This window comes from Cucurbita pepo, chromosome 5 (genome assembly GCF_057944985.1).
Source record: "Cucurbita pepo subsp. pepo isolate OVF chromosome 5, ASM5794498v1, whole genome shotgun sequence".
Lineage (NCBI taxonomy): Eukaryota > Viridiplantae > Streptophyta > Magnoliopsida > Cucurbitales > Cucurbitaceae > Cucurbita > Cucurbita pepo.
The window spans coordinates 9,457,979-9,473,300 of record NC_141802.1 but is presented as its reverse complement, the minus strand read 5'-3'; the positions used below and the strand labels follow the sequence as shown (position 1 = coordinate 9,473,300).

At 43.6% G+C, this 15,322-nt stretch overlaps 2 pseudogenes; one reads left to right on the top strand and one right to left on the bottom strand.

The window, feature by feature from the left end:
* Window positions 1-11,435: 11,435 nt before the first annotated feature.
* On the bottom strand, window positions 11,436-13,648 carry LOC147792657 (uncharacterized; annotated as a pseudogene).
* A 131-nt stretch (window positions 13,649-13,779) lies between these two features.
* On the top strand, window positions 13,780-14,760 carry LOC147792656 (uncharacterized; annotated as a pseudogene).
* Window positions 14,761-15,322: the final 562 nt, after the last annotated feature.

Below are 15,322 nucleotides of genomic sequence, written 5' to 3'. Positions count from 1 at the left end.
TCTCCCTATCGGTCTCGTAGCTTCGCTCCTCTCCCTACTTACTCCCTCTTCTCTACACCCTGCCTGCATTGGACTTCAAACACTCTTTTTCGAGTAAAGACCAATAATGAATTTTATCTATCCTCTCCCTATTTTTTAGGATCAAATCCTATCCTCTATCTATTTTTTTTGGCTATTTTTGAGGTCAAAGAGTTCTTTCAGCCCTTGTTCAAGACTGAAGGGAGACGAAAGAAAGACAAAGACTCCTACCTACTTCTTTCCCTCTGACGGACCATTTATTAATTTATTCTATCCTATATAGGGGTAAAACATTAAAATCGCTTTTTTCCTAACAGCTGAAGCTGAAAGAAAAGAAATTCTATCCAATATAACTGTAAAAGTTCGTCAGAGGTTTTTCCCTCAGTAAAGCTTTTGAAAGCTAATAAATTCTATCCCCATATAACTGTCAAAGTTCATAATCGCTTTTTCACTAATAACGGGAGCTGAAAGAAAAGAAATTTTATCCTCCCCCGTATTTTGAGGGATAAAAGAGAGGTATTTAGGGCCGAGGTAATTAATAAGTAGAAGTCAATCCTATCGAAGAATCAATTCGACTTAACTGTAAGGAAAGACGAATGATTCCTTCTTGATCTTGATCTTCTCCTCAACTCTCGATTCATTCAACAGTAAACACTCTCGAAGAATCAATGATCGTTCACTGTCAGTCAAGACTGAAGCAAGACAAGAAAGATGACTGAGACTGAGACTGATTGAACTCGGTAAAAGAAAGAAGGGAGACTCCTTATTCATTCAACTTTACAGTGATAGGGAGAAGAAAGCAAGACAAGATGAAGACGACTGATCCTCCTGAACTCCGTATTTATTCTGGAACAGCGCTTTCTCCTTTCTTTCTTCATGATCCTGTAAGGACCATTTCTGATTTAATTGATGCCTCTCCGTTTAGGTCAATTTTAGAGGTAATTTTATTAATAGGAAGGAAAGAGAGAGACTGAACAGCTCTTTCTTCTTTCTTGCTTGCTCGGGCTCCCGCCCCTCTCCTTTCCAGTCGAGCTTCTTCGCCCCTTCCCCTCGGCTGGCTTCTTTCTCTGATCTTTCTCCTCCACTCAATCACCTATTTACCCTGTCGTAAAGGTAGAGTCCATTCCATTCATTAGCAGCTTTGAAAGACTCAACCGAAAGCTAGCTACTGAACCTGAACCTTTACAGTCTTTGTTTGAAAGACTCAAGCAAGAAAGACGCATTCTCCTTTACGGTTAGTTAGAGAATAGAAGGAAGGAGTTAGCAGCTTGACAGTCAGCCGATGAAAGAAAAGAGATAGTTCAACCTGAACCAAATCCATCTCCTGCCCTAGACCCTTATACTCTATTTTCTGATTGTGATTGAAGAGGGTAAAAGAAAAAGAGAAAGACTCCTTACTTATTCATTCTCCGATTCCTTCTTTCATAGTAAAGGAAACTCAACCACTTGTCCTTGATTTCACTCTTTCACAAGGTAATTGGGAAGGAACGACTCAAGCAAGATTCATTCTTTCTCTTGATCTTCTCCTTTCTTTCTTGAACTGTAAACTAAGAAACTGCCTTCCCCTTCTCTCATTGCTGAGATTGATTACCTTATTGGTCTCACAAGCACTAAGTTTAAGTCAGTTCTTTGCCTGCCCGGATAAAGAAGATGATCTACACCCTGCATTTTACTGATTTCACTCTACAGCAATTTCTTTCACCTTTCGGATGTAAATAGGTGTTTGGTTCTTTCTCCTTCCTTCACCTATCAGCTCTTGGCTTATTCTAATTCGTTCCATTTGTAATAGTCAGAAAAGAAGAATAGAATTTGGAGAGAGTAACCCAAAGGCATAAATTGTAAGAATTTACTCGACTGTAAACACGACTTATGAATGAGAGTGAACTGGAAGGAAAGACGAAACGATGAAAGAAAAGGTGATACTTCAATCCTCAAGATTCATTCAACAATAAACACTCCTTATGAATGAGAGTTCACTGTCAGTAAATCCTCAAGATTCGTCATCGTTCACTGTCAGTCAAGACTATCGAAGAATCAATGATCGTTCACTGTCAGGAAAGACTATCGATAACTTCTTGATCTTGATCTGATCCTTTCCAGTTCAAGAAAGAGTAAATTCATTAGCAGCTTTTCAATCCTCAACTCAAGAGGCATTCGACAGATGGAACTCAAACCTGAACCTGATTTCACTCTGTCTTCGTCTTCGCTCCTGCCCCGATATTACCTGCCCTTCCCAGATTTCACTGTAAAAGATGAATATTCCCGATTCATTCTTGTTCACTATCAGTCAATCCTCAACTCTCGATTCGTTATCCTTCACTATAAGTCAATCCTCAACAACTGAAAGATTTGCTCATTCACCTTCCCCTGAACCTCTCTTATTCATGAAGTCAATCCTCTCGATTAATTCTCCTTCCCCTTCTTTCACTGTAAAGTGGCTTCGCTACTTCTCTTTGGTTTCTTCTCCTTAACCCCTCTTTCTTTCTTACAACTAGTTGCTGCATGCTATGGAATCTCGAGCAATGGGAGGTTACTATTTGGAATCCCCACTCTCATTACATTACAGTCATTTTGTTTTATGTATGTCGAAAAGGTCTTTTCTTTTGGGCAATGAGTTTCTAATGTATGGGCGTATCCGTTCTCTATTTATATGGATTCTTTTCGTACTAGCTTATCCGGTGCAGTTTACGCATGGCGAAAGGGAGCATTGATTGTAAGGGTCTTAGCTCCAGAATATTCAGACGAAAAACAAAGAAACTGAACTTCAACCCCGGACACTTTCTTGTAATCTAAGTATAAGGGATTCTTTCTCTTATCCTCTATATAGCTCGTCGTTGGTCCTTCGCAAGTACGGTCCGCGAGCACTGTACATCTTTCTTAGATGAGAACAGACGGGTGCCTCAACTAATAAGCAGAGTGAAACATGAAAAGCAAGCGTGCTTTTACGTTAGACGATGCCACCTCCCACTTGACTTGAGTCCACCCAGCATAACCGCATTTCCACCAACCGACTCACTTGCCTCTCCCAAGGGGATGAGAACCCATGATTTGATCTACTAGCTTGAATGCCTGGATCATGCCAAGAAGAGAAGGTGAAGAAAAGACTGTCGGAACCAATCGGAGGAGGATTTCAGAGTCCCCTTTACTTTATGGAGAAGTTAGAAGGAAGAGATAGAAAGGTTGGGCATCCTAGCTGTGATGACGCAGTTGAGTGTGAATTCGATCCACCACTCGAGGCCGATCAAATCGAGACATTTTTGGGTTCAATCCAGCTAGCAAGTAATCCATAAGCATCAGTAAAAGCAGAAGCATATACAGAAGCCGATACCAACAGCAGTAGAGAAAGACCCATGCTAGCTAATAAAAAGCATATCCACCGATGATAACAAGAGCAGTACCGATACCCCCGCATCCCTTCGAGTTCCCTTTACTAGTAAGGGGAGCCATCACCCGGGCCGATGATCCAACCCCATACCGAGATGCCCTTCCTTATTATTATGGGCGTGAGCCATAGCCGATGTTGGCTAGAAGCAGTCTCCGTTTTCGCTATGGAGCACCCCTTCCTTGTTTCAGATCGATATTGAGTTCCATAGCCTCTGACAGATATTCCAGATGTAGAGACAGATCCAAAGCCATTTGATCGAGATCGAGTAGCTATAGCGGATCCATTTAGAGATCGGAATGCCCGGGTCCACCCATTTTAGTAGCATTGAAGGAATGGTCTTGATTTAAGGAATATTTGTGTAATCCCTATTTCAATAAGAAAAATCTTCCCTAATATCTAGAGATGGATTCAAGAGATAGATTGATATATATATTATTACCTAGTATCTAGTAGGGATTTAGCTAGATTTAATTTGACCTAGTATCTAGGAAGATTTAGCCTTTCTGTATTATAAAAGGAAGATCTATCTTTATGTAAATAAACGTAGAATTGAGAACAAGATTGTTTATACTTGCAACATGGTATCAATCAGAGCCTAAAACCAAACCCTAACTCAATCGGTGAAGTCTGAATAGCTGCCGACCTCTCTGTGCATTACCGTAAGTCCAATCGAGTCTCACAGCAACCACCACTTCCAAACCACTGTTTTTTTCCCCCGCTTACCACAATTTTGATAAAGTTTCTCGCAAGTCCCAGGAATAAAGCCGCAAGTTGCAAGTCCGCGAACCCACCAATACTAGTCCATACACATCACTGTAACAAGCCCATCCATCCTTACCACTAGCGTATTACGGCAGCAAGCCCAACAAGCCAGCCCATCACCGTATAACTTTATCCATCCATTCCCACTACTGCCATAGTCCATCTCTTTCTTAGATTCTTAGTCCCACTACCGCCAATAATTCTATCCATCACAGATTCATAGTCCTCCCCAATTGCCAAAAGTCCATCAAGCCCATCTAAGCCAACCCCAGTGATCCATACACAGTCGATCCATACATAGCGTATATACCTGGGTGACCAAGTCGCATATGCAGTAGCTCCAGATCGATACCCCAACCACGTGATCGAGACCTATACACCCCACCCCTTCGTATGGTTACAGGTCCTCCAGTCCTTGTTTGTTGCAGCGCATTAGTAGGTGATCCAAGACCAGAGATAAAAGAGGCAGCAGATTCATATACTGACCTTAGTGATATAGATCGAGACCTAGATAGAGAACGAGACCTGTTAGTGAGGTCCATATCGGTAATAGAAAGACCTGCCACAAAAAGCATTCGGAGCGGAAGTCGACCCTTCCCCCGCCATAATAGGACCACCTAGCTTCGCAGCATCGGTCTCGTAGTAGCACATATCTTTATTTAGTGATCGTTATAGGGATAATGAAACCAATGATAGACTTGACCTAGCCTAGCGACATCCATCCCTTGTCTCCGACTGTAAGATAGAGACTACTGAATGCGCAACTTCAACATTTCCTGGGGTAGGCCTTTTTTTCAAAACCCCCTTCGGAAATGCATTGGCTTTCACTCGACAGGATCCAAACAAGCAAAAAATACATGTTACAGACGAAAGGTAGATGTTCTGTGGCGAATAAAAAGAGTGCTAGCTATGCCAAAGCAGGTGTTCATGCCTGAAGTTTCTCATCAAGTATAAGGTTCGGCTTAAGGCCATTGGTATGCGGGTGACTTACATGGGGTTTTGACCTAAGAGCCTATTCATGGTATATCGAAGACTTTTCATCGTAGTTCAGAAAGTTAGAAACTTTGATCTCACCCCCTTTTTCCTATTCTTCTATTTTTGTTTTGTCGATCTTGTTGTTGAAGCTAAATCCTCTGCAACAGGAGGGAAATTGATGCAGTCCATACACAACCTAAAAGAAAAAAAACTCTAACTAAATAGAAGAGGAAAAATAGCAGAAAGATGGAGTTCCAAAAGGGTGGTTGGTTTACCTTTTCATTTTAGTCAGATTTGAAGTAACCCAGTCGATAGAAGATTTTAATGCTTACTTGGTTGGATCAATAAGCAAACTCATTTTCTTGAATTGTTAGTTGGCCTCCACTACCTCTTGAGTAAATAGGTGGTCTTTCTTCTTTCTTTAGGGAAAGCTATTCCTTGAGATACTCCTCGTCTCGATAGTTCCTCTTGCTTCTTGTAGTTCTACCTTTCTAGATTAAAGGCCCCGTAGAAGATCATAAAAAGGCCTTGAATCAGCTTCTGGTCTCCTTTCTCTTTCAACATATACTAGAATATGGTTAGCTCTTTACTCGTTAGATGGGTTAGCTTTATGCACTTGTTTGTTCTTCCTCAGAGTAATTAATTGGTTGGGTCGGGTTCATCTCTTTCTCTAAAGGTCTTTTCAAGTGCACAATCTTACAAGACTACAAGTCTCAGCAAGGAAGATTTTGGGCCCCAACGACAAAGGAACGGGCATTTTCGAGGACTAGCCTGCTTCCCATTACTCGATGAGGGAAATTCCTCGCACATAATTAAGGGAGCCATTGAAAGGTGACTGAAACACCAGAAACTAAGATTACCCGAGCTAATGATAGAGGCAAGAACACTTTCCGGCCAAGTCCCATTAATTGATCATAACGATATCGTGGAAATGCTGCACGGACCCTGTTAGGATCGCACAACAACACACACGCTCGATCTAGATGAACACAAAGAAAAAGGATAGAGAAAAGTTGCAAGGAGAACTCTGGCTAAAAGGATTTTTTTTTTTATTGATGACTTCAGGTATGTACAACAAGAGAGAGTACAGAGAATAGAAAGTACATTTCAAAGCTTTACTGGACGGGATATATATATGGTTCAGTCTACTAAATATAGCTTTACCAGATTTAACCATCTACTATATATAGCTATGTACCATATATAGCTTTACCGGATATAGCTTCACCATATATGGCTTTACCAAATATAGCTTTACCGGATATAGCCATTGACCAAGCTATAAATACAGGGAGCAGACTCCATAACTCAACAATTCTCCCACTTGGAGACTGATCCTACACCATACCAATTAGGGCTTTGCATAGCTTTAATTTTCCAACATCAACACATTTTGTCAACATGTCTGCTGGATTTTTTGCACCCTCTATCTTCTCCAAACACATATCGCCTTCTTCCACTAACCTGCGAGTGAAATGGTACCGTCTTCTAATGTGTTTTGTCCTTGAATGATAGACTGGGTTTTTCACCAACTGTATGGCACTCTGACTATCTGTATAAAGGATCTTCTTGCACTGCTTCCGGCCTAATTCTTCTAGATAGTCTGTCATCCATATCATCTCCTTTCCAGCTTCAGCTATGGCCACGTACTCAGCTTCAGTAGATGAAGGAGCAACGCATTTCTGAAGCTTGGACATCCAACTCACTGCTGTTCCATCTATAGTGTAGATATACCCAGATGTGCTCTTGCTGGAGTCTACATCTCCACTCAGATCAGCATCCACAAAACCTTGCAGAACTACTTTGCCATTGCCATAACAAAGTGTAGTATTGGATGTGCCTCTCAGATATCTCAGAAGCCACTTCATAGCTTCCCAATGTTCCTTCCCTGGATTTGCCATGTACTTGCTAACAACTCCCACTGCATGTGTTATGTCAGGTCTAGTGCAGACCATAGCATACATCAAACTCCCAACTGCAGAAGCGTACGGAACTGATGCCATGTGCTCACGTTCCTCAACTGTCTCGGGAGATTGCCCCTTTGACAATTTAATATGATTTGCCAAGGGGGTAGTCCTGGGTTTAGCGTTATTCATCTTGAATTTGGACAACACCTTCTCAATGTACTGCTCTTGGGATAGATTTAATGTGCCAGCAGATCTATCTCGAGAAATTCTCATCCCAAGGATCTGCTTCGCTGCACCTAAATCTTTCATCTCAAATACTGAAGACAAGCTTGCCTTCAGGTGGTTTATCTCCCTCATACTTGATCCAGCAATTAGTATATCATCCACATACAGGAGTAGAAACACATAAGATCAGTGTATTTCTTGAGGTAGCAACACTGATCCTTTTCACTTCTGTGGAAACCACTCTTGCTCATGAAGCAGTCAAACTTCTTGTACCATTGTCTCGGTGCTTGTTTCAGTCCATACAAGCTCTTATTGAGCTTACACACCATGTGCTCCTTGCTTGGAGCTGCAAATCCTTCGGGTTGTTGCATATAGATCTCCTCATCTAGATCTCCATGTAAAAATGCCGTTTTTACATTCATTTGCTCAAGGTGCAAATTCTCCGATGCAACAATACTCAGTAGAATTCGGATAGTAGTTAATTTCACAACTGGAGAAAAGATCTCAGCATAATCAATGCCTTTTCTTTGTGAATATCCTTTAACTACTAACCGAGCCTTAAACCTCTTTCTGCCATCTGGTTCAACCTTGATTTTGAACACCCATTTGTTCAACAGAGCTCTCTTTCCTGTAGGCAACTCAGTCAGCACCCACGTATTATTCCTTTCAAGTGAGCTCATCTCATCATCCATGGCTTGCTCCCACTTAGTTGAATCTTCCACTTGTAGGGCCTCATCAAAGAACTCTGGTTCTCCTTCGTCAGTCAGCAACAGATAGTGTAATGAGGTTGAATATCTGTCTGGTGCTCTGGTAGTTCTGGATGATCTTCTCAACACCTGCTCAGGTGCAACTTGCTCCACGTCTGGTTCTTCAGCAATAGGATCAGCCACGTCTGGTTCTTCAGCAATAGGATCAGGAGTTTCTTGAGCTTCTGTTGTACCATCACTGTGTGAATTTTCTTGCCACTCAAATTCAACTCCCACTTGCTTCGTAGTCTCAGAGTTTATCTTCTCTCTGTCCTTGTACATGACATTTTCATCAAAGGTCACATCACAGTGTCTTAGGATCTTCATATTTTTCTCATCCCAAAACCTATACCCGAACATGTCAGAGCCATAGCCTATGAAGTAGCATTTCACAGCCTTAGCATCAAGCTTATCTCTCTTCTCTGGATCAACATGAACATACGCAGTACAGCCAAAGGTTCTCAAGTGAGAGTACTTGAGTTCTTTTCCTGTCCATACTTCTTCGGGCAATTTGAACTTCAAGGGTACTGACGGCCCTCTATTAATCAAATATGCTGTTGTGTTCACAGCATCAGCCCAGAATGTCTTTGGCAATCCAGAATGAATCCTCATGCTTCTTGCTCGCTCATTCAAGGTTCTGTTCATTCTTTCTGCAATACCATTTTGTCTTGCCTTACCGGGAATTGTTCTTATTAATCTAATTCCCTCAGCTGCACAAAATGTTATAAACTCTGATTTGTTGTACTCTCCTCCATTGTCAGACCTCAGGCATTTGATCTTCAAGCCGGTCTGATTTTCAACTTCAGCTTTCCACTTCTTGAAGGTGGTAAACACATCTGACTTGTGTTTCAGAAAGTAAACCCATACCTTCCTGCTGAAGTCATCGATGAAGGTGACGTAGTACCTTGATCCACCAAGTGATGAAACTGGAGATGGTCCCCAGACGTCTGTATGGACCATTTCCAACCGCACTTTCTTCGGTTCTCTGGCAGCCTTTGTGAAACTAACTCGTTTCTGTTTGCCCATAACGCAGCTCTCACAAAGACCCATATCAACAGATTTTAAGCCTTCTAAAGCTCCTTTCGCAGTCATTATCTTCATTCCTTTGACGCTCATATGTCCAAGTCTATTGTGCCATAGACTTGAATTGGAAGCACTCTCAGCAGCAGCAGTCATGTTTATACACTCTGCAGTAGTGTATAAGGTTCCGGATTTTGTGCCACGCGCAACAACCATGGCGCCCTTCACAATCTTCCAGGAACTCTTTCCAAACTCTGCTGCATAGCCTGTGCTATCCAACTGACCAATAGAGATCAGGTTCTTCTTGAGACTAGGAATGTATCTGACATCTTGTAATGTCCATTGATTTCCTGCTGGAGTTTGTATGGAGACATCTCCCTTTCCTTCAATCTCCAAGGTTTTATTGTCGGCAAGATACACCTTCCTGAAATTTCCTGATTTGAAATTTCGAAACAATTCCTTACTTGGAGACGAATGGAACGATGCACCTGAATCCAAAATCCAGGATTCAGCTGGGCTATCCACACTAAGGATTAAAACGTCCTCAGCATCTTCTGTTGTGTATATAGAATCATCATCATCTTCAGATTTATGATTCTGCTTCTTCTTTAGCTTTGTACAATCTGTCCGAAAGTGTCCTTTTCCCCCACAGCTCCAACACGTTACGTTGGGTTTGTTTGGAGATTTTCCCCGATTCTTTGATTTTGAACGCCCATGTTTGTTTGAGCTCTTTGATTTGCTTCTTCCCCTTCGATCAACACTGAGAGCATTGCCTGATGAATCTCCAGTTTCCCGTTTGCGAATACTTTCGCTGAGAACTACATCTCGAATTTCATCAAACTTCAGTTTATCAGATCCTCGGGAACTGCTGATTGTGGCAACAACAGTATCCCATGACTCGGGTAAGGATGACATCAAAATCAACGCTTTAATTTCATCTTCGAAATTAATTTCCACCGAACCCAGTTGACTTATGATCATATTGAATTCATTTATATGATCCGCAACACGTCCACCTTCAGACATCTGTAGATTGAACAATCTACGCATCAAATACACCTTGTTCATAGCCGACGGTTTTTCATACATATTTGCCAGCGCCTTCATCAGATCTGACGTTGTCTTCTCCTTGATGATGTTAAACGCCACGTTTCTGGATAGCGTCAATCGGATCATCCCTAAGGCTTGTCGATCCTTGAGCTTCCACTGTTCTGTGGTCATGGTATCCGGCTTCACCCCCAACAGAGGTTCGTGAAGATCTTTCTGGTATAGATAATCTTCAATCTGCATCTTCCAGAAATCGAAATCGGATCCATCGAACTTCTCAATTCCAATCTTTGAACTTTCCATCTTCACAGATCGTGGTGAATTTTGCCTTGCTCTAATACCAGTTGTTAGGATCGCACAACAACGCACACGCTCGATCTAGATGATCACAAAGAAAAGGATAGAGAGAATTGCAAGGAGAACTCTGGCTAAAAGGATTTTTTATTGATGACTTCAGGCATGTACAACAAGAGAGTACAGAGAATAGAAAGTACATTTCAAAGCTTTACTGGACGGGATATATATATGGTTCAGTCTACTAAATATAGCTTTACCAGATTTAACCATCTACTATATATAGCTATGTACCATATATAGCTTTACCGGATATAGCTTCACCATATATGGCTTTACCAAATATAGCTTTACCGGATATAGCCATTGACCAAGCTTTAAATACAGGGAGCAGGCTCCATAACTCAACAGACCCATATATATAGAAAGAGAAAGAGAATCACCTTGATACTAAACCAGATCGAGCCTGGGATCCTCTTGAAAATAGGAAGATCTAGGATAGGCGGGCAACCTCCTTGAGAGGGCGATGTGCATGGACCAGGTGAGTAGGGATGCAGCTCCGTGGACCGCTCGTCGGGCCTGATAGGTGGTAGTATCACACCCTTCTTAAAGGAACCGTACGTGACACTCTCGCCTCATACGGCTCCATCCCGACATCAGGACCTACCCTTTCCTTTGACCAACGGGTCCTCGAACCAACCTATCCTCCCTTTCTATTCCTCAGTAAGCGCTTTGTTTTCATTCATTGATTAATTCAAGGTAGAGCTGTAGCTTGCTTCCAAGTCCAAGCGCTAGCGGTAGAAGCTAGTCGCCAGAAGCGAACTTACGAGCCAACTATTAGAATATTAGTAAAGGGGCCTTTTCTTGCTCGTTAGCGACTTGAAATAAGGACGTTCAGGTTTGACTAAGAGTCTCGTTAGGGCGGCTGCTCGTTTAGTATTACTTTGGCTTTGCCGTCTCTATCTTGCTAGCGCGGGAGCTACCGCAACTAAAAGCAAATGAATGAAGGAAGAAGGCATTAGCATTAGCAAAGACTATAAAGGCATTCCAGGCCGACTACAAGACTAGGACTACAATACAAGTCATGAGCGATAGCGAAGCCAAGCCGGATCTTTGATGTCGAAAGCCCCAAAACTAGCTATCTTATAGCGGACAACTAAGGCAAGCTTACTCAACAAATCTCAATAGAAAAAACCACTACCTCACTCAACGTCTAGTCTAGTAGTGGTTCGGATCTTGACCAGGTCCGAGCTTCCCAAGCTCTATGCTACTGGGGAACTCCGCTTCAGTCTGACCCCCTTCTTGATTGACTATATTTGGGTCTTTGGAGTACTTTGGGATTATATTCTGCGCCGAGGATTTGTGCTTGTGGGCTAGGGTGAATATAGTGGACCAGCGGATCTGGTGGTCGACAATCGTTCGTACTTGGTAAAGGTTGTCGCAGCACCTGTAGTAGGACAGAAGACTGATTGCGATGCCCGCGGACCAATTTACGATGTCTCTGTCGCTGACGTTCGTCAAGTAGGCCACGTGGATTGGCCAGTGTCTTCTTCAGCTAATGATACCTCGATCCCAAAGCCTTCGGAGTATCTTTTTGATAGGCGCCTCGAGATGTATGGGGAATTCGCTGCTGATAGATCCCGCCCAGTGTCCTCCTCTTTCCCCCGCCGCCTTCCGACCCATAGGAGTATACAATGACAACTTCCCGTCACTCATGCCCGATCGTGAAACTGCCTGTTCAACGTTCGATGGGGCCTTGCTCCGACCTGAGCTATGCAACAACGAGATCCCCCTTGATCTTTGCCGGATGTGCTTGACGGTCCCCCATAATACGCTCACTTGGGGATGGATTACTCCAGCTGTTCCAAGAGTCTCTGCTAGTTGAACCCCGTCCAGTAGACTCCATCTTTGGCTTATCCCCTTCGTCAACTCTTTTATTGGGATATTATTACCTAGGTTCGTCAAGTTTGAATGGATGGCGTAGCGTAGGTGGCAAGTAGTTATATGCATACGGTGCTTTACCCGTAGACGCTTCTCGAGCTCTCGCAAGAATTGTTGTGGAGTCGTCCTCGGAGGGACTTCCCGAATGACGGTACTAGGGAATTCTACCGTACTCCGTGCAGCTATTGTTGTTGTTCTTGCAAAGCCTACCCAAAGGTTCAGGCCGGATTGTAGGAAGTGGGCGATACGTTTTTGTATTTCTATGAGAAGCTCTACGGCACCCACGATTCCCAGTAGTACGTCGTCAGCATATCGCGCGTAAGAAATCCTTATTAAGTAATGGGGTTTTAAGGGGGCCAGCTTAGGGGCCAGACGTCTCTCTGACCTGATAACTAGTCTCGCCTCCCCGCCCAGCTCTATCATTAGTCCTTTTCTTTTGTAATACTTATCAGGTTCTCTCATGGCCAATTTCTTATTACAGCGTTCTCGACCATAGAATTCATCCTGAGGGGTCAACCCAGTGTCTTCTATGAGGAAGGCGGCACAAAGGAGGCTCAAGGGCTTCTTAAGGAAGGCGGCAAGGGCCGTGGGTAAACCGAAAGGCGTTTTCTGGTCTCCCCTGAGCCGTGTGGTGCTTGTGTGTGGGTTGTGCCACGACGAAACAAGGGAATGAAAGGCCGCTTTGCGTTGGAAGCTCTTTACCCTCCCCATAATGAGGGCTCTGTAGTCTTGGGGAGCGTTGAAGCTTGCTTCTTCTCCTGAGTTTCATTGGTCATCACCTGTCCTTAATAGAACCGATCTGATTCTCTGAACAATCGGAATTTCGTACTTCTGTTGGATCCTCCCTATCTCCTGATCGAGCTTGTGTAGGTAGATGTTGCCTGGTAGGGCCGATAGTAGTACACTGTGTGGGACGGAGTAGTCAGGGCCCTTCTCACCTCCTACGAGTCGTCTGCCGGAAAAGACTTGATGAATGGGGTAAAAGAACTTGGGATCTTCGATCTCTTCCTTCAAGATTGAGATGAGTCGATGTCGGTCGATGGTGTGAAAACACTTCCTGATGTCGAATTCCAAAAACCAGCGAGAGGTTCCCCACTCTTCTTTGATCCGTCTTAGGGCCGAGTGGCGGCCTCGCCCCGAGTGGAAGTGCGATGTGTCTGGAAACTCGGGATCGTAAATGGATTCGAGTACCATTCTGATCGCCTCTTTCATGATCTTTTCTATAGGTCGAACTAGTGTGAGCGGTCTAAACTTCGACCCTTCTTTCTTTCTTCATATTGTAGGAGCAAAGCCCCTTTTTTGCTTCCTCTATCTCTATTGATAGATCAAGGACCCTTGGTCATTTCAGTGACTCATAGAGCTTCCCTCAGCTCAGTCTTTTTGGTTCTTGAGAATGGTCTCCACCTCTCCCAGGACCAGAATGATTATCCCTGCCCGATGGGTCTACATCCATCCCTGAATGTCGTCGGGTACTGTTCACTTCCCCGCCATTCTTGTAACCGTCACCTGTAATCTGCGCAAGTGTGTCCGCCCCCCCTGAGTGGACGAGAAAGAAAGGAGATTTATCGGAGCAACCCCCCAGGTTCCAGACTTAGGAGTCAACTTTCCCGTATGAGCATTCAGTACATGTATCAGTCCGTGGAAGAGTGAAAGGGTCACCACTACTGAGGATCTCCCTCTTAATCTTAGATAGGTCGTCTGAGGGTTCGCCGCGATTCATTGCTATGCTTACACACTAGGCTACCCTTCTCCGAAAGCTTTGCGGGACCACCTACCACTAGTCTTCGGCTGGAGGGGTTTATCGCACAAAAACGCCGGGACGCAGGCCCCAGAAGAGGGAAGCCCAATGAATCTCAGATGCAAAGCCCCGTACCTCATTAAGATCATATTGGCATACTCTCCCAAAAAAATAGAGCAGACCCCATTGAAGACGTGAGTGAGGTACAACAAGGCCATTTCTGTCCACCGCCCTTCTCACAGAGCCGTACGTGGACGTTACCGCTCATACAGCTCCCAGCTAGCAAGCAGTTATCCTTCCTCTACAAAGAATGGAAGTGTAAATGAATCGACATCAAATAGAGGAATTCGCTTTTTCTTTTCAGCCAGCACATCTCAGATACGGGGCATCCCTTTCACAAAAACCTATGGATCCACCCCAGCACCTTGTGATCTTTGAGAAAGAAGATCATTACGAGCCCTCTCCCTATCGGTAAAGCAGCTTCATTCCTCTCCGGTCCATAATCTTTTATCTTTTCTTTCCTCTCCATCAATGTTTTTGTAGATTGAGAAAATTCCATGGTGGATCAGGACGAGAATGAATTCGAGAATCCAGGCAGGACATACTCATCCTGGAGCTTCCGCTATCCTCTGGGGAAGAGTTTATATATATATCTCGAGAGGTGAGGAGAGGCAATGGAATTCTGAGACCGACAATGAATAGGTTCAGGCATAGGTTCAGGCAATGGAATTGTGAGACGAGAAGAGGGTAGCCCCCTGACCGATTTCTCGAAATCTGAGGAAGACCATGAACAAGAAGAAGCAACTCTCGATGTGAGATCCTCAGGAAAAGAAAGAAGAGGAATTGGATGCCCCAGAGCAGCAGCTCACGGATAAGCCTTAAAAAACACACACACCACACCTCTTTTTCACTAATAAAGCCGGACACAAACAAAAGATAGAAGAAAAGGGCCATGATGATGATCCTATCTGAGTTTTCGACCCGATTGATGCGCTCCTAGCTCGCCTACATACCAGAACAAAGAAAAAGAATCTCTAGATTACTTTGATCAGAGAATCCTTGGTTTGACCGATGGACTACGTGGGAAATACGAGATCTAGGCAAGCCGCTACTTTCCCCTTGCCCTTGAACGATAGAAGAACTACTGAGATTCTCTTAGATAGCGGTCGCATCTATGGTCAATCAATACAATAGGTCTGCGGATCTATTCTTCTATACTACAAGAAATCACCATCTCGTAGTACCACCACGACACCGATTCAAG